At 40.6% G+C, this 23,676-nt stretch overlaps 1 protein-coding gene across 9 annotated transcripts in view; it reads left to right on the top strand.

Moving 5' to 3' along the window:
* The window catches only part of SVIL (supervillin), a 229,081-nt gene that overhangs the window by 56,712 nt on the left and 148,693 nt on the right, over positions 1 to 23,676 (top strand). For 5 of the 9 annotated variants that reach the window (XM_087420662.1, XM_087420667.1, XM_087420665.1 and 2 more), the window contains one exon: positions 5,358 to 5,458. The exons of 3 other annotated variants lie outside the window; for them this stretch is intronic. The gene's annotated coding sequence lies outside the window, so the exon portion shown is untranslated. Of the gene's footprint in view, positions 1 to 153; positions 273 to 5,357; positions 5,459 to 23,676 lie in introns of all 9 variants that reach the window. One more of the 9 variants, XM_087420661.1, reaches the window with a different exon arrangement.

Raw genomic sequence — 23,676 nt, 5'->3', positions numbered from 1 at the left:
AACACAGTTGGAATATCAATAAGTTTTTTAAATTTGGTATTTGTTGTTCAGTTAGGACAAAAAGAGCAAGGCCTACCATAATCATCTTATTTTCATGAAAACATGCCCACGTGAAGCCAGTAGAGGACAATAAAAAATACTTGCCCTCACCAGTTGCTGAAGTGCATGGATAGACTGTTGGTGTCCAGGAGTCCAAAAGCGGTCACGACATCAGGGTTGCTTTGAGCCACTGCCATCCACTGGGAGACCCCCATTTGCCTCTGACAGGAACAGTAAGTACTTGATTCTGTGAAGGGTCTTAGCCCTCTTTTTGTTGTGGTGGCTGTACATCTAGAGTGCCTCCTGGAACTGCCTGTAAAAATATACTCATGTGGTGGTTTTCAGACTTGTTGAGGTTTAAGGACATTTGGAGAGAGTCATACTCTCTGAGGCACATTAGAGGAAATGTGAAATGTTGAAATATTGCATTCTGTTTTGAAACTTAGCATATTATGTTTTGTCATTATAATTATGTATATGTGTATATGTGTGTGTGATGTATGTGTGTATGTATACATATGTGTGTATATATATATTTAATTAGTAAGTATAAAATTGGCTCTTACTATATGTCTTAGTTCGGGCTATTATAATGAAATACCATAGACTGGGTGTCCTAAACAACAAACATTTATTTATCACAGTTCTGGAGGTTGGAAAGTCCAAGATCAAGGTACTAGCAGACTTGGTTCCTGGTGAGGGCCCACTTCCTGGTTTGCAGACAGCTGCCATCTTGCTATATCCTCAATAGTGGAGAGAGAAAATAAGCAAGCTTTCTATGTCTGTTCTTATAAGGGCACTAATCACACGGTGAGGGCTTTACCCTCATGACCTAATTACTTCTCAAAGGCCCCACCTCCAAATACCATCACATTGGGGATTAGGACTTCAACAAATTAATTTTGAGGGACTCATAGCAGTATATTTGGGTTCTGTAAACAATATAAAATCATATTCAAAGCACGTCTATCTATCAAACAGCAAGCTGAATTTTTCTTCAATGTTTGTTTGCTACTTGTTTATTCATTTTGTAGTTGCTTTAGGCAAATAGTAGGAGGCACCAAAGATTTTGAAAAAAATATGTGAGAGAACTTAAAATTGAGAATTCTGCTCATTAACTTAATTTTTCTACTTATGATTTTGGATAATACTTACATCCTTTGAATTCTGGGTTCTGCAGGAGCATATTTGACAATGTATGAGGACCTGACATGGCCTTTTAAGAACTTGTGCTGTAATGGGATATATGGGAAGCCCACCCAATAGAAGCATAAAGCCCATAAAGTGGGAAACGTGTCCCCGTGGGAAGATATCCCCAAGGACGGAGGGGTGGTGGCGTTTCTGGATCTCACCAGGGAGGATTGTGGTGCTTATTTTAGCTCCCTCTCCTTTATGTGTCCCCCACGTCAGTTGCTATTTTGATTGTGAGCATCTTCCCGCAGCTGGTGGCCTGCTGATTGCCAGAAGTCCTCACAGGGGGAATGAGCTGCCCCTTTGCCCACTGGTATCCCTGTCGGTCGCTCAGCATCTATTTGTTGACCACTGGACTCATGCCTATGAAATACTAAAAACATACAGTAAAGATCAGAGTCCTGCTTATAAAAACCCACAGTCTCGTTTTAGAGAAAATATATATGAAATACAGGTAACTCTTGATTAAGAGAAGTAGAGTTCAAAAAGGTTGTCAGAGTCAAATTTTACTTCAAAATGCATTTACTATATACTTGGTTAAAATTACCAAAATTGACTTAGTGAAAAATATAGTATTTAGGAAAATATTTGATGTTCTGTGGATATCATTCTAATGGGTAAAAATATTACAAGCATAATAGTTCAGGATCACAAAATCTCCAAGAAATTACTTGACAAATAAAATGGACTAGTTAGTACTCTTAAAATGGTCTATTACTGGTTCTTTATCCAAGCTTTCTGTACGCCTGCCTCCCCCAATATTAAAATGAAGCCCAGGCAGCCTTAGAGTGTCGTGGAGAACTGTCCTTTCCTCTTTCTAAAGGCGTCACAGTGGGTCCAGTGTCTTTGAAGGGTGCCTCTCCCCCTCAGTGTCCTTGCTGCCCTGTCTCCTAGGGCACCTTCCCACTGTTGTCATCACTCATTTGCTTCTAACCTTGGCTCCTACACATGGCAGTCCAGTCACTTACTAATGGTTTTTCCATCAACTTGTGTGGTCCTGGAATTATTGTTAGTAGAATGACACCTTGGGCACCAATATAGTAAGGACTTGTCTGAGAGGTGATCAAAGGAGGCTGTCGCTACGCTATTACAGACCCATGGCGATGCTTGTAGCTTATTGTGTAGTTCTGGTCAAGGGATACCTTCTAGTAGGCACACGGTTTTGCTGATTTGGAGACATTTTATTTATTTTTTACAAATGTTCAAATAATAAAAATGATTACTATTTTATTATTATTATTATTATTGCCATGGCTAATCCAACCCTGGATGGTTGAGAATGAACTATTTTTGTCACTTGTAACCAGGTGTTTGGCCTGAATTCAGGAGAGAGAAAAGTCCCTGAGGAGGAAGTGAGACGGTCGAGGAAGGCCTCTTAGAAACTGGAGGCATTTGTTGGGGTTAGGGAGGACGTGCCCATAGCTCTGTGAAAGTGTCTTAAAGAACCTCCTTTTCTTGCTCTGGGCATCCAGGGAAGGAATATGGGAGAAAGTAGCCACAGGAAAAGGTGGGTGTCTGGAAGCCTCATCCCCACAGTCTGTAAAGGAGTCTGTCGGCTGGCCGCCTGGTGGAGGGGAAAGACTCTGCCTAATGCTCTGGACTGTAGGAGTTAAGTAGTATGTGAACAAAACTTCCCAAAACGTCCCTTCACCGTGGGCACCTCCATGGGCACCTCCTATCAAACGGAAGTCTTTTGCAATGTTAAGATGGAAGTGCACCTTTCTCTGGATATCTCCCCTCCAGATGTAATTGGTCTAGACTGAGTCACAAAGTCACGTCAGAGTTTTTGCATAGGGATTGATAATCATCTGAAAGTCAAGCGAAAGTTCATTTTTGACCAGGAAGAAATGCTTTAGAAAGGTGGAGAGAGCCCTGGAGAGATGAGACAAGACCTTAGGGGTCTGACCCTGAGCTGAACTCCTCTTCCTGTTGTACTCACCATATTGATTCTCCTTTCCCTAAGGCCCTGTTTTCCTCTGGAATTTTTTCTGCTTTTATACAGGTTTGACTAGTTTATTAAACTTCAACCTGTTACTTAACTTCAACCTGTTATTTAATTTGGACCCATTCCTGATGGTGGTCTTGTTCTTTTCTTTTTCCCAAGTTATCTTGAATGCATGAAAGCTGATTTACTGTTTTGTTTTCCTGTCACTTACTATATTCTGAAGTTTTATTATCTAATGACTGAGGTTTTCCTTTGTCTTTGGGCAAACCAGATTCCTAGAACTCAAGTGTTTCAGGGACAGGCCTTTCAAACTCCTTCTTGGTCCTTGGGCTCATGATCCCTACTGTAGATTTTCTTCTTTCTCGATCCACAGTCGAGTCACAAGGGGATCCTTCTGCACACTGAAGTTTGGGAACCCCTGCTCTAGAGGGCGGTTGAGGGACGTGGGCCAAGGACGATGTATGAGTCTGGACAGACAGTAGAGCTCTTGAAGAGGAGGGAGAGCTGAGTGTTTCCTCTCCTGCCCTTGCCTCTTGGCTTCTTTTGGTTCTCTTGGCCTTTTTCCTTTTTGAATAATTTCATTTTTCCTTCCTTTGTGGCCAGTACAGAAAGAGGGTCTCCTTTTCTAAAGCCAGCCAATTCCTCCCCAGTTTAGTAGACAGAGGAGGAACCCCAGGGGAAAGAGAGGCTTAAATTGGTCTAGCCCAGTTCACAAGGCGCCAAAGCTTTTTAGTAATAAACAGAGTTGTGGGGGAGGAGGGCAAATGATTTTTTTTTTTTGTCACCAAAAACAGTCTACTTAAACCCAATAGTTTGTCTGTGTTTACCGCAACCATCTTTGTGGCTTCAAGTAATGAGTTCATAGCTGTCTGAGTCTCACCAAGCAGTGGTGACAATAATGTTTTTTGCTTTGTGGGAACTTCACATGGGTTGACTCCCCTCCACCCCCTCATCACCACAGGCTGATTTCCTTATAAGTTGTCTCAGCCTGGGCTTCTGGGGGTGAACCCCCTTCTCTGTACACAAGGTGAGATGGGCTCTGACACCATGCCTCCCATATGCTTCTAAAAATCAAGAGCTGACGCCAGCTCTGGTCCTTTACAGTGCTGGTGTGTTGTTGGCTGCCCTCCAGTTCAGGGTCTTCTGTGCTTGAATGAACTCTTTCCTAAGATGACTTTTAAACGTGATACAAGGAAATGCTGAACAGACATTGGCAGAGATAGGAGGAAGAGTGTCAGTAGCCTAAAACATAAGATTTCCCAAAGCCACCCCTGTCTTAACCACTAACCAACTAACCGCTAACCAACCGATAAACCTAGGGGTTTTCCTCTTGAGTCCAGGATCTTAGGGGTGGAGCTTTGCTTGAGTTCGGTACCCATCTTCCAGGCTGTCTTCAGAATGCCACACAGGCAGTCAGCCATTTTAAGCATAAGGAATGAGTCTGTTACCACGCAAATTGCCTTGTATACAAATTATACGGAGTTAGGAAAATCACCCTGGGAGGTGTATGTTTGCCTTAGTCCTACTCTGTTGTACTTCCAGTATTGTTGAGTTTTCCCTCCTTCCCTAGCCTTTGAAGAAAATAAATGTTGAAGATATTCTCTGCCTGGAATTAATGGCATAGACCAAGTTCTTTATCCAGTGTCTCTCTTTTTCTAAGGAATCAGGCTTTGTCAGTTCCTTCTGGCTGTACCTATCCAACTCCTTGATGAGTTTTAACCCATTCTCCTCTGTTTTCTCAAATGTCCCTTTATTACAAGGCTTCTTTCCCAAAGTCCTTTATTTGGGTCTGATATAAATTTGTATTTTAGAAAATACTCATATTTACTCAAGATAACTCTTGCCTTTAGACCAAATATATAAAATTTCAGTCACCACAGAAAAATTAGAGCTTTGGAAAACTATCACCTGGAAATGATTTTATTCACTGAGTTTAAGATAAAGGAAAAAATTGTATTCTTTTTATTGAGTATTTTTATAAGAGGTTTAAAAAATACGCTAACCACTGCCTATAATTTGTAGTCACTGATGTAAATGAATTATTGAAAGGGAAAAAGCTTTTTAGAACAGAAAATTCCTCACAGCAGTGTATCCTGCTTTGTTCCTACATGCAGTCGTCTTACATTGTTTACTATTTTCTTTCTTAGATATCAAAGTAGAAATTTTCTTTCTCCTTTTTCAGAAAGAGTTCACGTAGATAACCTTGAATACTCAGAGAGCTGAGATATGAAGATTTTGAAGTCATTCGACATCTGAAGCCATGATTTAAATATCAGCATTACAGTAAGTGTTTAGGAAAGAAACATAACCGTTTTGTGGTTAACACATCATTGGCTTTGCCTGCATTCTGAGAATAGGTTAAAATACATTGCGAAGGGTGAATTTGTATGAATCACATTCAACAAACCAGATCTCTGAGGAATTAAAGCTACCTCTATGACTGGAGTTTTCCTTTTGAACCGAGCTGTGGCTATGAGAGAGCTTTTAGGGACTCTAAGTTAGACTTTTGAGATGAGAGCAGAGCCAGCCACGGAAAGGGAGTGGAAGCATCCTTCCAGGAACTGTGCTATCTGAACTGCCTCTCTGGGACAGTATTCCTCAAAGTGTGTTCCTTGGAACACAGTCCCTAGACTATTAATGCAGTGGGGACAGGGGTGGGAAGATGGGTCTGTGCTCAAATGAATTCGGAAAACATTAAAGTTAATCTTCCTTACTGAACAAATGAGCCTTGTGAATCACCATGGGTGCATGTAGTGGGCAGTGCTTACCAGAGTCCTGTGGAACTCTTTTCTTGTGGGGCATCTTGAGACCAGTGTTCCATTTGTTCATTAAATATTTATTGAACACATTGAACATTGAATTTATTGAGCCATGCATGGTGTTAGATGCTAAAAATACAGCAGTGAATGAGATTGGCAATGCTTGTATATAGACAGCAAATAAGGTAAGAAGTAAGTAAGAACAGGTATTGATAGGCACGATAGCAGATGTTTAAGAAAATGGCCTCTAATGGGAGCTGGGGGTCCTGGGTTTAATCCTGAGTCTGCCACTTATAAACTGCATGACCTAGAACAAGACACTTAACCTCTCTTTCAATTTCCACATCTGTAAAATGGTCATAATAGCACCTACCTAGCAAGGGTATTGTGAGAATTAAAATGAGGAATACATGCTGGCAAATACTAAACCTTATACAAATGTTATCAAAACGTGTACTTAAAATAATAATGGCTGAGTGCTTTGAAGGTTATATGGTAGATGGACTGGGGAAGAGATAGTGGTAGATGGGGACTTTTAAATAGGATGGCCCAGGACTGCCCTGAAGTGGAGACCTGCAAAGTTGAGAAATACTGAGCTATGGAGATAGTATAGGGAGAGAATACAAAGAGAAATGCAAGTGCAAAAGGGTATGTCTTAAGCAGAGAGAGCATTTGATAAATTCCAACACTTCTTTAAGATAAAAAAAAAAATACAACTAAACCACAACAAAAAACTAGGAATCAAACAGATCTTCTTCAACCTGAAAAGGGCATCTATGAAAAACCCACAGTTAACATTATACTTAATTGTGAAGGACTGAAAGCTTAACCCCTAAGATCAGGAACAAGACAAGGATGTATACTCTCATCACTTCTATTCAGTATTGTTCTAGCCAGGGCACTTAGGAAAGAATATAAGATAAAAGGCTTCTAGGTTGGAAAGAAGTAAAACTATCTCTAGTTGCAGATGACATGATCTTGGCTTTGGAAAATCCTAAGGAATCCACTAAACTATTAGAAATAATAAATATGTTCAGAAAGGTTGCAGGATACAAGATCAATATACAAAAATCAATTGTGTTGGTATATACTGGTAATGAACCATCTGAAATGAAATTAAGAAAATAATTCCTTTTACAATAGCATGAAAATGAATAAAATACTTAGGAATAAATGTAATCAAAGAAGTGTAAAACTGATACTAGTCAAAACTAGAAGACATTGTTGAAATAATTTAAAGAAAATCTAAATAAATGGAAAAACATCCCATATTCATGGATCGGAAGACTTACTACTGTTAAAATGGCCATACTCCCTAAACTGATCTATAGATTCAATGCAGTCTCTATCAAAACCTCAGATGGAGTTTTTGTAGAAATTGACAAGCTGACCTTAAAATTCATATGGAAATTTAAGGGACCTAGAATAGCCAAACAATCTTGAAAAAGAGCAGGATTGGAAGACTCACCCTTCCTGATTTCAAAACTTAATACAAAGCTTCAGTAATCAAGATAATGTGATACTGGCATAAGGATAGACATATAGATTTTTGGAATAGAATCGATAGACCAGAAATAAACCCATACATTTATGGTAATTGATTTTTGACAAACGTGCCAAGACAATTCATTGGGAAATAGTCTCTTCAATAAATGGCCTGGGACAACTGGATATCAACATGGAAAAGGATGAAGTTGGACCTCTACCTCACACCATATACAAAAATTAACTCAAAATGGATAAAGGCCTAAATGTAAGAGCTAAAACTATAACACTCATAGAAGACAACATGGGTGTTAATCTTCATGACTTTTGGTTAGGCAATGATTTTTTAAGATATAACACCAAAAGTACAAGTGACAAAAGAAAAATAGATAAATTGAACTTCAACAAAATTAAAAACTTTTGTGTATCAAAAGACACTATCAAGAGAGTGAAAAGACAACCCACAGAATGGGAGAACATATTTGCAAATCATATAATCTGATAAGGGACTTGTATCTAGTGTATATAAAGAACTCTTACAACTCAATAATAAAAAGATAACCCAATTCAAAAATAGGCAAAGACCTGAATAGACATTTCTCCAAAGAATACAGGCATGATAGCCAATACACACATGAGAAGATTCTCAGCACTAGCCATCAGGGAAATACAAATCAAAACCACAATGAGATACTACTTCGTACCCACTATGAAAGACAGACAGAAACAAGTGTTAGTGAGGATGTGGAGAAATTGGAACCCTCATACACGGCTGGTGGGAATGCAAAATCTTTCCAAAGCAGCTGCTTTGGAAAACAGTCTGGTAATTCTTCATACACTTAAACAGTTACCTTATGATCCAGCCTATCCACTCTAAGGTGTATATGAAGATAAGTGAAAACATATGTCTATACAAAAACACAAATGTTCATAGCAGTATTATTCATAATAGCCAAAGAACAGAAACAACCCAAATGTCCATCAACTGAAGAATGGACAAATAAAATGTTGTATAGCCGCATGATAGCATGTTATTCAGCTATAAAAGGGAATGGAGTACTGATACGTGCAACAACATGAAAATACATTAAGTGAGAAAAGCCAGACACAAAGACCACAAATTGTATGATTCCATTTATATGAAATTTCCAGAACAGGCAAATCTATACAGACAGAAAGATTAATGGTTGCCTAGGACTGGAGTGTTTAGGGGGAAATTGAGAGTGACTGCTAATGAGTATGTGGTTTCTGTCTGGGGTGATGAAAATGTCTAAAATTGATTTGATAATGGTTGTACAGCTGTATGAATATACTAAAATGGTTGAATTGTACACTCTAAATTGGTGGATTATATGGTATATGAATTACATATCAATAAAGCTGTTGTATATACAAAAAAGGATATGTCTTGGAGGTATAACTGTCAGCACTTGGTGATAGATGAGATATAGGGAGTAAGGGCAAGGGAGGAATTAAGAGTGACTCCTGGGGCCAGCCCTGGGGCATAGCAGTTAAGTTCGCATGCTCTGCTTCGGTGGCCCAGGGTTCACAGGTTCAGATCTTAGGCGCGGACCTACACGCTGCTTGTCAAGCCATGCTGTGGTGGCGTCCCATATAAAGTAGAGGAAGATGGGCACAGATGTTAGCTCAGGGCCAATGTTCCTCAGCAAAAGGAGGAGGATTGGCAGCAGATATTAGCTCAGGGCTAATCTTGCTCAGAAAAAAAAAAGAGAGTGACTCCTAGGTTTTGACCTTGGCAACTTCTGAGAAGGAGAGGAAAGACTGCGGGAGGAGGTTTGGTATTGTTTGTTGTGTTTGGTTTTGTTTTAATGGAGAGGGTCAGCTTTGAGAATCAAGAGTTCTGTTGTGGACATAGCACGTTTGAGGGACCTGTTAAATATCCAAACAGAGATATTAGGTGGACAATTGAATGTGAGTCTGGAACTCGGAGGAGCAATCCTGACTGGAGATAAAATTTAGCTGACAGGTAAATCCATGGGAAAGGATGAAAACAGAGAGAGAGAGGGAGAGTGTAGTGTGTGTGTGTGCGCGCGTGCGCGTGCATCAGTGAGGCTCAGAATGAGGTGGAATAGTGGAGGAGAGCCATAAAGAAACGAGAAGGAGTGTCCACGCAGGGAGGAAAGAAAGGAGGAGAGTGGGCTCACTGAGCTCAGTGATTTTAGAAGGAGGGAGCAGTCCACGTTGCTGGTGTTACCGAGAACTCCATCACAGAAGGATAGAAGCGTCCCTTGGAATTGCCTAAGATAGATGTTGTCACGACTTTGACGAGAGTAGTTCAGTAGTGGAGACTCCAGAACAGTGGGTCGAAGAGAAAATCTAAAGTGCTAGAGAGGAGAGAGTTAGGCAACTGTTCCTAGAAGTTTTGCTGGAACCACATTCTGGTGAAAAATTGCTCTGGGATCCCTTCCTGCTCTGCTGAGACACGAGAGTGCTGGTGGGGTTTGAAGGCCGTCTCTTCCCAGGAAACGAGCTCTTATGGGTGTAAATCCTGCATTTGGGAGCTACCAACATGTAGGTAGGGGTGGGACGGGGGTCCATAGAAGAGTCATTCTTTGCTTTGTTCTCTGATGATTTTGATCTTCTTTTGTTATTTTGATTGGGAGAAAGCTGAGAGAAGGATTTTATTAATGTGCTTTTTCGAAGGTTAGGTAGAATTGTTTAAAAAATCTTCATTTTTAGATGCAATGCAGGTCTTTATTAGTCTATAGACTATATTTATTAGACTATAAAGTTCTGGCTGTCCATGCATCGCTGCTTTGCATCTCTTCAGACATCAGTGGAACCCAGTGTTTGGACCACTGAGGCTATAGCTGGTCCTGAAGTGAGGTGGAGGGAAAAGTGCTATATTCTCAAAAGGTGCACATATGAATGCTTGGGGTAGATGCATTTCATAACCCTCAAAAGTATGTTGACCATGGATCTTACAATTTGCATCAGTACATTCTTTCCCCATGCTTCTTGATTAATTTAGATTGTGTGAAAACAACTTTTTAAGATACTGTTCCTTCAAGTAACAACAGTCTTGACCTTTTCTTGAGAAAATGGAATGGTACGTAGGCCATAAAACCTATTCGATGTCTTGGGCAAACATCATGTTTTGGGAACATGACTATAGACTGCTCATTTTGGATGAGTCCAAGCGATGTTTGTTTTTTCTTTTACAAGATGTGTGTGTGTGTATGTGTGTGTGTGTGCACCCACGCACACTTTGGTGAGTCACATTTTTAAAGTTATATCTGAGTGTTCTTATCTCAAATTTCTGCTTTTTGTTACATGGAATAAAAATGGCCTATCATAAACCAATATTGTTAAAACCCAGTATTTTCTAACTGGCTTGGCATGGAATTAGAAAACATCCTTGTTTTACAAGCCCTAGTTAAAGGCTCCATGGAAGGATTTTTCTTGTGTGTGTGGTTTTTTTAAAAAACTTTTCTGTGGTTGTTGTTTAGTTGTGTTTCACTGTGTTTGGAGAGGTCACATATTTGGGGATTTTGAGGGAAGAATATTTTAGTATTACTTTCATTAAAATATTCTTATTCTGAAAGAAGCCTCTTAATTTGTTCTAGAGCACAGATCCACAGGGTTTTTAATTTACTATTATGAAAAAATGATATTAGCAGTGTGCCCTACTTGGTTAGGAGCTAGACTGTCATCCAGGAGGAAATCACCAGCTTGAAAGAAACTCTGACTTAGAATCCTGTTTTTATCCAGCTGTCCTCTGCTCTACGTTTAGAGATTTTACAAACTTCTGGCAACTTCCAATCAGGGGAGAATTAGAGTGGTTATCTGGGAGGAATCATTTGAACCTCAACCTGTGATTTTGGCTCTAGGCCCATGCTAAAGGGCACTTTGCATATCTTGATTTTAAAAGAGCAAGAGAAAGTGGTTGCAAAGAGAAGGGGTTTGGTCTGCTCTGCCCACGACTGCTCCTTGAGAGAACCCTGCTGCAGATCCTCACCATGACCAGGGTCGGGCCAGGTCAGTTACAGCGTCTCCTAGTTGTTTTCGGAGAATGGGACTATATTAAGCGGGTGCTACTGACAATATTTCAGGTCATGTTATAGAGGAGTCCTGATTCCATTTTTTCTGCTCAGGGTGGATCTGTGCAAATTACTTTGTTTCTCAAAAACGTCTGGTTTGTCTTGGGATGTGGCCAGGCCTCTGATGTGGGTGGTGTGTGCTCTGTCACAAACCTCAGACCTCGGAGCCTGTACTCGCTTTGTCTGTCAGATCAGAGGAGTGTATGGAACAGGCGTCTGGCCTTTGGAGCCAGCTGAGGCAAACGTCAACGCGATGTTCAGGAGCCCTTGGGCAGATTTCTTTGAGGTGTGGGCATCTGGGTGACGTGAAGAGAGAAGAGCAGAAGAGGACAGGTAAGGGACTTTTGGGTTTTCTGCAATAACTCCATTTGGCTGCGTTTAGAAACCTGGTTAGCATTTCTTGGGCTGGTGGGGGCCTCGTTCTTTTTCTGGTGTGCATGTGGCAGTGATTTGGGGATGTTGATAATGTACTTAGCTTAGAGCATTTCAACCGAAAATGCTACTAATTTGACTTTTTAAGTAAAAACATGTTTTTTTTTTTTACTGGTGTCCTAGGACCAAAAACCTACTACTATCTAGCTCTCTAAATAGGAAAAACAAACACATAGAAATCCTAAAGGAATCTCTTGGTGTTCTTTTATTAAATCGATGGTAAGGTATAGGCCTTATTTAAAGTGAAATTTGCCATAGAAGGGAAACAGAAACCTTGGGAGAATATAAATACACCTTTGGACTTCTCTGTTCCCTACCGCTCTTGCACACGCACACACCCCTACCTATATTTGCGTGAAAAATGGAAGCTAACGTCTTGAAGGCAAACAGAAGGTACAACACAATCAAGTAAGAGGTTGACTATAAATTGGAACAAATCTTAACTTTTTGTTTCACTCTCTTTTGGATACTTTTACTAATTCTCTTTGCCGGGTTTAGGCTTTTCAAACATTCCTTGGCCCTGGGAGGGAGTTGTATAACCATAAAACTTGAGAATCCTGGCCCTGGAATAAATGTTCCTTTAAAAACCCCAAGGACAGAAAATTGAACACAGCTGTGCAAAAGAAAAAAGCGAAAAAGCTGAGTGATGGTTCAGGGCTGCGGGTGCCCTGACCAACTTTCCCAGCGCACTGGGTCTGCGGTTTCTTGATGGGAGATGGGGGTTTTGGTGTGCTTTTTGAAAGTTGCAGGAAAAGGCCAAGACCTTCCTTCAGAACTGTATGTTTCTGTGATGTGGTTAAGGGAACATTCTGACTGGAATTGTTATCCATCACCCTGCTTGTTCTATGCATATTCTATTGTTTCTCCTGGAGAGGATTCGGGTTTCTGGTCATTTTCTGAGAAGCCAGTATTCTGCAAACCTGACAGTTCCTGCTTACAAGTGAGCTTCAGAGCATAAGCAGTTGATACACCAGAGTCAGAGGATAGAACAGACAAGACTTGTGAGCCCCAAATTCCTGCTCTTCAGCTCCCTCAGTCACAGAATTTTCCTCAGAATAAAATGCTTTAAAGTGCGGTCCTGAGAACCTGGCATTGTTGTTCCTGGCTTCTCCTCCCCTGGGATGAAAACCACGATGTTGTCTCTCTGATGTTTGGTTTGTAGCCCAGGAGGAGCCATCGCCACGGACCCTAACCTCTGTGCACCCTGGGATTAATCACTTTGCTCTTTTGTCAGACCGTGTAATGATGATTCATACTTCTTCCTCTACAAGATTAGATTACTGCAATTTTCATATCCTGGACTGCCCACTAGGGATTTGAATTAATACTTGTTGGTATAGAAAGCGGTGTCATGTTTCTGGGGAGAAAGAACTGAACTTACCCACTTGGCCATCATCAGAAAACACTTAGGGAAGGGCCTGACTCTGGAGAGTAATCCTGCCTTCAGGGTTTGCCATGTCAATTAGCTTCGGGACTCTGCATGCATTTGGTCCAGGTGCAGTGGATTTGCATAAGTGATGCCATGCCTAAAAGATCAGAATGCACAGAGGGTTTTGCACTCGAGTCCTATATTGAAATCAGGCACTGCTTAATGAGGAAAATCTTCCCCAAAGAGGTATAAACTAATTCAGTTTTGTGGAATGGTCTACACAAAGCCAGCAGGGATTATGATCACAGATTGGGGAGTGGGGGGAGCAATGAGAGGCAAAGTAGCCTTTGGAATATACTCTGTTTTGGCACTCCCTATAAATGTGTATTATTCCTTCAACAAATACTTATTGAACACTGCACTTACTCTATCCTAGGCACTGTTGTAGGCACTGGAGATTAAGAGCAGTCTATAAAACACACAGAAACTCTGTCCTCATAGAACTCACGTTCTCAGGGCCCAGGGCACTGGGGTAGGAATGTGGGCTGAAGGAAGCCATAGAAAGGAGTTAGGAGTTCTGGGAAGAACTCCTCAATGAGTGTAGTCATTTGGAGAGATGGTTGGCCTATGTGTTTCCTCTCTTCCCTCTTACACGGTGTGCACCCTCTATCCCACTAGTAAGGTTACCAGACATGTTTAGTGGATCTTCTGGAGATAATTCTTCATACCTGCTAATACGTAGTCCACTCTGGTGTGACGAGTCCAGCAGATAACTTCAGCGTCTTTGAGGGATTGTCTGCGTCTCTGTTAGAGGGAGGCTGAGGGGTGATTGTGTGTTTTTAGCTTTTACTGTCTACTGTCTAACAATTCCCACTCCAGAATGCCTGGCATTAAAATACTTTCTCTCTCCCTGGATCCCCTTTCATTCTTTATTCCATCCCTTCTTTTCTTTCACTTAATTCTCTCCATTTTTCTTTGGTGAATATGAGACGACGCTTTGTCTCAATTCCAGAATCTCAGATTTTTAGAACTGGATAGGACCATAGGAGTCTTAATCTAGACCAGCAATTTTTGGTCCCTGGACTGAAACTAAGTTTTCACCTGATACAGTGAAATGAGAAATCTAAGAAAATGAAGTAAATGTTTCATACAGCTAAACTTAATCAGTTGATTCCTATGTCTTTCCATTATTTTCTGTTCTTAAGTTTTCAGTTTTTAGCATCTTCCACCTACCCCAGAAGTTATTCATCTTCCTGAGCTCAGCCCCCGGCGCCTCACCGTGCTGCCCGCACAGTTCACCTCACCCCCTACCCCGTTCTCCCACGCCCTGGTTTTCAGATGGTGCATTCCTCAATTTTGTAGCCCCTGCCCCCAAAACAAGAGTTGCTGCCTAAACCTTAGGGTAGGAAGTCCCCACTTTTGCTGCCAGAGAGCTGTGTTTAGGATCCCTGATTGGAGCCACAGATACATTTCAAGCTACAACCCGTATTGGTTCAGTTTTATAGAATTATTGGTACTGTGGTTCCACTTTATTACAGGTTTTTCAGGCGTTTGTGGATTGGCCCAAGTGTGTGGCCATCACTTATAACTCTGTTTCTGGAGGAAAGTGAGAATGAACTTTGCAATAGAACCCTTACTGAGCTGGAGAGGGCATGTACTGTGTTTCCAACCCAGGCTGTGTGGGATTTCTTGGTTTGTGGAGGCTGGGAGAAGATGGTTGCAGAGAAAGCTGCCTGGGCCTTCACTGTTCCCAATGTGTCTCTGAGGTCTGGACGTTGCTCCTGGTTCTCCTTTGTAACAAGGTGTGGATGTTCGCCTGATCTCACAGCCCTCCTTAAGAAGAACCACAGATACTTCGTGTTTTTCATTCAGGAGTAAGAATTATCCATTCCCTCTTGGTGTTTGGGATCAGCAAAGGAAACCACTGATGATGCTAAGCTTTGTGATGTCAACAACAGCGTGGAAAGGAAAGAGCTTCTGGGGTCTTCTCTGGACTACAAGGTCCTCACTCCACCAGCTGTATTGATTGCTTTAGGCTCTTGTTCTCACTTGAGAAGTAACCTCTGTAGTCTTGCCATGCAATGAATTAACAGAAATCACATATTTTTATATATATATAGTGGCCTAAGTGGAGCATGTCACACTTTGTACATCTCCGATTACTCTCCAGACTCTGAGCCTGGTGTCCAGGAATGTGATGTTGGTTCAGCCATGTGAGAGGCTGTGTCCCTGGAGCCCGGACTCATAAAACATGGTCCAGGCTCCCCCTGGCACACTCACATTTCATTTTGATTGTGAGGCCAGCAGTTCGTTCATGCTGAGCATTGCTCCACACCCGTTGCTCTTGAAGCAGCAGCCTGGGAGAGAAGAGTTGGCTTGCTCATCTGTTGTTCAAGCCAGTGACCTACACATGACCTTTGAGCTCGAAACATTGTCGTCCAAAGCCAGTGAAGTTCTCCATAAGCTTTGAGAGAGAGAGACAGACAGACTCATTGATTGATTGATTTAGATTATCTGGGAGAGGGAGATTTGTTGGTTGAAAATTATTATTCAAAAATCATATCCCCCTTTTTTTAATCTACCCCATAATGAAATTATTTGTCTATGGTGCAGAAGGCCACCATCTCAAACTCCTCAGTATCAGTGTAGATATTAGACTAAGGTATGTCCCTGTCCTCACTCATAGATGTCAAAACTCTAAGCTTATTGAAAAAATGGAAAAAAAATGAAATGATTCCAAGTCTAGTCCTGTTATAGCAGAAATTAGGACAGAATACAGATCCTGACTGCCTAGTCTTTTCATCCCCTGGAATTTAGCAGCTTAAAAAAATACTTCTAATGATTGCTCAAGTTCATTGCCATTTAGAAAGCAGAACCTTGCAGAAGGCGGAAGCAGTGAGACAGAGAGCTCCGTTGTCTTGCTTTCCCTGCGGTGACAGTTCTGGCTGACGCTCTGACATCATCATTACTTCGGAAATAGGTGCTTCATGGAGGAAAAAATGGAAAGTGAGGCTCTTGCCAAAAGCATTGGAACTGGCTACATCTATTATATTTTTTGCCTATAAACCAAGGAGCCAGCTTGTCACTCTCCAACTTCAGAGGGGTGTTAAGCATTGATTAGTCAAACCTGAAAAAAAGGGAGAATGTTGCTGCTGAATTAAAATGAGAAAAAGAGATTTAACTGCAAGCTATTTTGATTCTGGTTTTCAGTCTTTATATCACAAACATTTACTACATTTGTCAAGTGGCAGGCATTGCTAAGTTCTGGCGGTACAGAGGTAGGATGGAGTCTCTGCCTTCTGGAAGCTAACAGTCTAGAGGTTGGAAATCATAGACCGTGTTATGGAAGGGTTCATAGGTTCAAAGTCAACTGAGTCTTGAAGGATGATTAGGAGTTTTCTAAGTGAGAAGGAAGGAAAGGCATTCTGAGGAGAGAGAACAGCCTGGACATAGCAATGACAGTCAGTGTAGTTTCTCATAGTCAGCTACGGGGGAGAGGTGGTGGGACACATGGCTGACAAGATAGGAAGGGGCCAGATCACAGAGGCTGAGGACTTTGGAATTTATCCAATAGGCCAGCCATTCTCCACCTGATGATATCCATGATATCCACATGTGTCACACACCTCCTGGGTGTGTCCAAATGTGATATTTGTAATAAAGCAAGACATTAAAATGCCTTGTAATCATCATACAGCTATTAGCAATACATCCATAAAAGTAAGTCACCACAGATCTTGGTCTATATGAGATAATCTCTGAGTTGAGTGCAATTTCCAAAGTATTTGTTTGTAACTTGATCCCTTTTTCCTCCTACTGTTGAATATCTAAATGCAAGAGGGTGAAAATGACTCTTTTACAAGGACGTTCTTACATTTACTCTTCAAGAATATTGAATTCGACAAGTTTGTCACAGGAGCTTCCATCAATGAGAAGTAACTGGCTGCCCACGGGAGGAGCCCCTGCCGGGTCGAGGCTTGAGAACTGCTGCTGGGCCTATGAGGAGGTTTCAGTTGGGAGCTACGCAGCCAGGTTGGGGCTGTTGAAAAGGCATTCTGGAAGCAGCGGGGAGGGTGGGTTTGGGGAGGTTCAGTGGGGGAGGGAAGAGCATGTCGGAGGCTCTTGCAGTAGTCCTGACAAGAGGCAGTGAGGGCATCAGCAGGAAGTGGAGTGGAGAGGAAGGCTGAGGTTCAGGCAGCAAGACTCGGTGATTGCTGAGATGTGAGAGACGAGCTCCCATGAAGGGGGAGCAGTGAGGCTGTGGTCAGGCAGGAAAACAGGAGTAGGTGTCACAATGAGAGGATGAGTGTAGCTTTATTTGTCTGGAGTTTCGTGTTCCTAGGAGATAGCCTGGTATTCTGAACTCCAGGAATCGCCCACATCCTGAATTGTGCTGCAGGTGTGGTGAGCTCTCTGGGAGAGGCCGAGTGAGAAACTGCCAAGGTCAGAGTCCTGGGGGTACACAGACGTCTGAGGAAGAGGGAGAGGGAAGGAAGAAGGGGCAGTGAAGCAACTGAGGAGAGGGTGGTCAGCAAGGCATGGGGAGAGCCAAAGAAAGTAGTGTCAAATGTTTAAAAAGAGGATGTTCCAGAAAGGTGGAAGTGTCAGAAGGTGTCTGACGCCTTAGAGAGGCCAAGTCCAGACGAGGCACTGAGAGAGTCTGTTGTTGGGGGAGCCATTCCTGGGGTGTAGAGGGAGCTGGAATCAAGTTGCAAAACTGATAGGGGAGCAAATGAGGACTGGGGGAAAGGAAGTGGTGGTTGTGGAAGATTAGTGGTGATGGAGAGAGAACTAAGGAGGGCAAGTGCTTGCAGGGGGAGGTGGGCTGAAGGAGCATTGGGGGATGGGAGATGAGAGAAGCTGGAGCAATTCTTGGGCTCCTTGTGCTGCTCTCCCTCAGTGAAGGAAAAGAAGCCTCATCCCCTCTGTGCATTACATGGCGTTCCCCAAAGCTGATCTTTTCTAAAGTAAAAGTCCAGGGCAGGTTAGGTTGGCCCTCAGGAGGGACAGGTCAGGATGTTTGGATCTAGGTTTATGTTCTGGCATCTGAGAGGATAAAGGGCACTGAAGCATTCTCAGTCTGTCCATTCTACCACTTGGAAGGCTGAAATTTTGTGTTTTTATTTTCCAGAATGAAACTTCAAGACCATAGAAGTCTGGAGTTCAAAAACTTGTTTTCTATGATATTCATAGTAGCATTAAAATTTAAGATGACCTAGTCTTCTCTAAAGAGTTGTTTTCTTGCTATTTCTCAAGTGTAGGTCAGGTGTTGCAAATGAATCATCTTGTGCAGTGGATTGAACTTCTGAAAATTATGTGGGGGCATCCTGTTCGACTATTGGGTAGGTCCTGGGTGTTAGATATGCTCTTTTTAAGTATCCATAAAACTTGCCAAAGAAACATATTTAATTGGAAAGCAATGCTTTGCATTTCTTATTCTGTATCAAATATTTTACTTTGGATCAATGACTTCCATTCTTGTAGGAAAAAGAAACATTTCCAATTTGAATTTCTTAAGATGGCATTGATGACAGGCCAATCTATATAGATTTATTTAAAGTATGATTACAGTAAGTAGCCCACTTATAAATGGGTTGCATTTGGAAGTTTCATTTGAAGTAGGTTTTTTAAAAAGAATGTTTAATTCAACTTTTAATTTTGAGATAATTATAGATTCAAATGCAGTTGTAAGAAATAATACAGAGAGATCCTGTGTGCCTTTTACCCAGTTTCCCCTGATGGTAACAACTTGTAGAACAATATCACAACGAGCGTATTGGCATTGATACAGGCAGTAGCCCACTAGAAGATTCCATAACAAGGACCCCTCATGTTGCCCTTTATAGCCACTAATCTGTTCTCCACTTCTACAGTGTTGTCATTGGGGAATGATATATAAATGGAATCATACAGCATCTAACCTTTTGGGATTGGCTTTCTTTCACTCAGCGAAATTCCCTGGATATTCATCCAGGTAGTTGCATGTGTCAATAGTTTGTTCCATTTTTTTGCCAAGTAGTATTCATGGTATGGTTGTACCACAAGTTTATTTAACCATTCGTCCATTGAAGAACAGCTGGGTTGTTTCCAGGTTTGGGCTATTACAAATAAAGCCACTATGAACATTTGTATTCAGGTTTTTATATGAAAATAAGTTTTCACTTCTCCGGAATAAATGTCCAGGAGTGCAATTACTGGTGCAATTACTGCAATTTTGTTTTCTAAGAAACTCTGTTTCCCAGATAGCCATTTTACATTCCCACCAGCAATGTGTAAGTGATCCCGTTTCTCTTTGCCAGCATTTGGTGTTGTCACTATTTTTTATTTGTGCCGTTCTGATAGATGTGTGGGGATATCTCATTGTTGTTTTAATTTGCATTTCTCTAACGCCCAATGATGTTGAATGTCTTTTCGTGGGCTTATTTGCCATCTGTGTACCTTCTTTGGTAAAGTGTCTCTTCACGTCTTGTGCCTATTTTCTAATTGGACTGTTTGGTTGGTTTGCTGTTAGATTTTGAGAGTTTTTCATATATTCTAGATGTTTGTCCTTTTTCAGATATGTAATTTGCAAATATTTTCTCACACTCTGTAGCATGTCTTTTCATCCTCTTCGAGAGGTCTTTTGCAGATCAAAAATTTTACATTTTGTCATTTTCTTGTTTGTTACTTTATCCGTTTATGGATCATGCTTTTGCTGTCAAGTCTAAGAACTCGTGCCTAGGTCCCAAAGATTGTCTCCTATTTTTTTTTCTAAAATTTTTATAGTTTTATATTTTACATTTAACTTTGTGATCTGTTTTCGGTTAATTTTTGTATAAGGAGTGAGCATTAGGTCAAGGTTCTTTTTTTTACCCATAGATGTCCACTTGCTCCAGCACCATTTTGAAAAGGCACTTTTTATCAAAAATCAGTTGGGTCTATTTGTGTGGCTCTTTTTCTGGGGTCTCTATTCTATTCCATTACTGTAGTTTTATAGTAGACCTTGATATGGGATAGAATGATTACTCTCACTTTATTCTTCTTTTTCAAGATCGTTTTAGCTGTTCTAAGGCCTGTGCTTCTGTGTAAAAATTTTAGAATAAGCTTATCTATATCTACCAGAAATCCTTGCTGGGATCCTGATAGGAATTGCATTAAATCTGTAGATTGCTTTGGAGAGAAGTGACATCTTTACGACGTTAACTCTTCCAACCCACGAACACAGTGTATGTCTATTTGTTTAGGTCTTTTGTGTGTCTTTTATCAGCATTTTGTAATTTTTAGCATACAGATCCTGTATATATTTAGTTAATTTTATATCTAAATATTTTATTTTCTTTGGAATGATTGTAAATGGTGTTGTGTTTTTAATTTTGGTTTCCACATGTTCATTGTTATGAAATAGGTGTTATAGAAATATGAATGTAATTTCTCTTAGAAACAATATCATAAATAGGTATGGTTCCTAGATTAACCCACAGAAGTCAGATTAAAACTAATAATAAAGCTGATATAATGAACAGTTACTAGAAAGAATAGTAGACTACCATGTTGTTTTAATATTAGGGTTAATAGCAAATGAGAAATAGTTACCTATCAAATATTTTGGAAATGTCTAAGTCTAGTATAAGTCTAGTTCTTATTTTAATTTTAATTCATAATACATGATTTTCCATTTTCTTCACCAATATATCATGAAGTCTACTATCATGCATATCAAGTCTGATTACTGTCATATTTGGGAAAAAAGTGTGTGTGATGAGAGTTTCCTGAGTTTAGTTTGACAGATGGCAAAAGTACTTAGGAAAGTGTTTAAACAGATTGCACAGGTAGAATTAACTGGGATTTGAACAAAGACAAAAAGAAGAAGCGGAGAAGAATTATTCTGTTGGACCCCAGTGCGTTAATCTAGGCCAGTTTGTTTGCTACAGGGGAGCAGTGAGCAATAACTTAGAGGATCCAAAAGTTAGATGTTTGTTTTGTAGAAATGAATCTTTTTTTAGGAAAAAAAAAAAAAGACCACATTGTTGCTGTAACAATGATTCATTTTTTCCTCTTATCTTTTCTTAAAAGAAAACACCCAGATAGTCAACTGTTTTATATAAGTTTTTATTTAATTTTACCCTGCTTTGCTCCAGGAGGAGTTTAAAGCACCTTATATAAATATATAAAACAAGATAAAATAAAATTAAAAATGGATGGAAAGCACAATTGGTCAAAGGGAAAATAAGATGAAGGCCATGACCAAGATTAGGAAGCAGAAGTCATGCTGTGACGTTTTGTTTGCTTGTCATCTTGAAGTGGTTAAAAAATTTGGCTTGGACAAATTTCCTTTAACCCTTGCACAAAATAGTCTTGAAGCTGGTGTATTTTGGCTGTCCAGGACATCTGCCAGCTTTTCATCCGGCCGCAGGACTGTCTGTTCTGGGGGCAGCATTGTCCTGCAGGGTTAATTAATAACAAGAATTCAGATCCTGCTTTGGGAGGCCCCGGCTGCCTGATGCAGCTGGTGGTCTGAGAACTGACACCCAGAGGCACGCCGCCCGGGGCCTCGCGGCACCAGCTCCTTCTCTAGCCCCAGAGTTCTGGCTTTGTGGTTTGTGTTGAAGTTTGGATGAACAGTGAAGACTTTCTGTTCTTCTTTATAACAGCAAGGACACCTACCATTGTAAGTATTTTTGTAAGCAGGGTTGCAATATTTAGTTTTAATATCTAAAAAACCTCAATAACCTTTTAAGAAGTGATTATGTATGAACGTTCATTTTCTTCACTAGTTGAGGTTCTTCTGGTTTTTAAGTGACTTGAGTGACCTGAGATCCATCTGAAGATAGATCTTGCCAGTTCAGAGCATTGTCTTTGGTTTCCGGACAAAATATTGGTGGTGTTTTAGAGAAAGTACTTCAGCATGATTCTTCCTTCTGATGACTCATTTTCTACAATTGTTGGGAGTGAGAAGAAATCCACAGGTGTCTACATAATTTGTAAACTTGTAAATAGACATGCACCATTCTAGCATGCTGTTTAATATATGTGTGTGTATATATATATATACTTACTTTTTGAGTGTTCAGTATCTGAGCTTAACCAATGATTACGTGTTCTTTTTTAACCCCAAAACTAGAGTTAGAGAAATGTTTGCCCACTCAATTCTGTACTGTTAGAGCCTATTCAGTAGACTGCTGTGGCATTTTTAATTCCTCTATAAAACAAGCCGAAAGACAATATGAACAATCTCCCTGCATTTGAAGTCGCTGCTGGCCAGGCCTGTTGGCAACAGCTGATGGGCTCCTCTGAGTTTCAAGAGCTATTTCTGGTAGATTAGCTGGGATCCAGGATCTCCAGTTCAGGCCATAAAAGGCCCGTCCCATGTAGAGTTGCCTCACTGCTGGTGACGGCGTCCTCCGAGGCTGCAGTGTCCTCAGGTTTCACGTGGATTTACCCAGTAATGGATGGCCCCACCAAGGCCAGATTGTGGACGTTCAGCATCAAGGACACCAGGGGACTGACGACTTCAAAAAAAAGACTCTTTTTAATATTTTGGCGATCTTTTTTCAGAGAAACTTTGGGGATGTAGCCCTCACCTATTTCCTGCATTTGGCACCCAGGCGTCTTTTGGAAAGCACCATTCTAAATTTATCCTGTTCTGAATCATCACTTCTGGTAGATGCGCTTGCCTTGTTTGCGTGTGATATTTGATTTCGTAGAGTGTTCTTTGGGCTAAGTTTGGTATTTTACCTTTTGTATAGAATTCGAAAGTAGTATTTATTGAAAGGAGACTCAAAGAAAATACTTGAGGACATCCGAAGCCAGATTAGAGGATATAACGTGTTTTGTTTTGTTTCTTTTTTAATTAGAAAAATAAGGAATTACAGTGTGATTTTTTTCCCCCATTTAACTTAGAGGAACAAGGATTATACAGAAATTTGAAGTAAGTGAAAAATCTTCCTACGAATCTAAATGCAGTTGTGTTTTTTAAGTGCCTTCTGTCTGAGCATGCTTCCTAAAGATTTGTTGACTTCAGGAAAACACTGGAATGTTCCACCAGTGTGTGCTAGTTACTGCAGTTACTCCTCTAGGTACCCTTGGGCATGTTTTTGGTTTTGGAATGATTGGATTTTTTTCCTTAAAAACAAAAGAACTTACTTTATGGTTCATCGATGTTGATACTAACAATGTGATTCATATAATTTAGTAAGTGCATTCTGTCTAAATGTTAGCGCTTGAAGCCTTGGAATTAAAAGCATGTTCACAGTACAGAGTACTTCCCTGATTATATCACAGTATGGGGGTGGAGTTCAGAAGGGCAAGTTTTATTTCACTCTTGTTGTTAATACATCTGGAAATATAAATCACCAGTGATCCCTTTGCATAATCTTTGTGTTGACGGTTCTTTACCTCGGTACTCTGATTATTCAA

The sequence above is a fragment of the Ceratotherium simum genome, chromosome 32 (assembly GCF_057802395.1).
Source record: "Ceratotherium simum simum isolate JZ-2026a chromosome 32, ASM5780239v1, whole genome shotgun sequence".
In the NCBI taxonomy this organism is placed as follows: domain Eukaryota; kingdom Metazoa; phylum Chordata; class Mammalia; order Perissodactyla; family Rhinocerotidae; genus Ceratotherium; species Ceratotherium simum.
The sequence above is the reverse complement of the archived record's forward strand: the minus strand, read 5'-3'. Positions and strand labels throughout refer to the sequence as shown.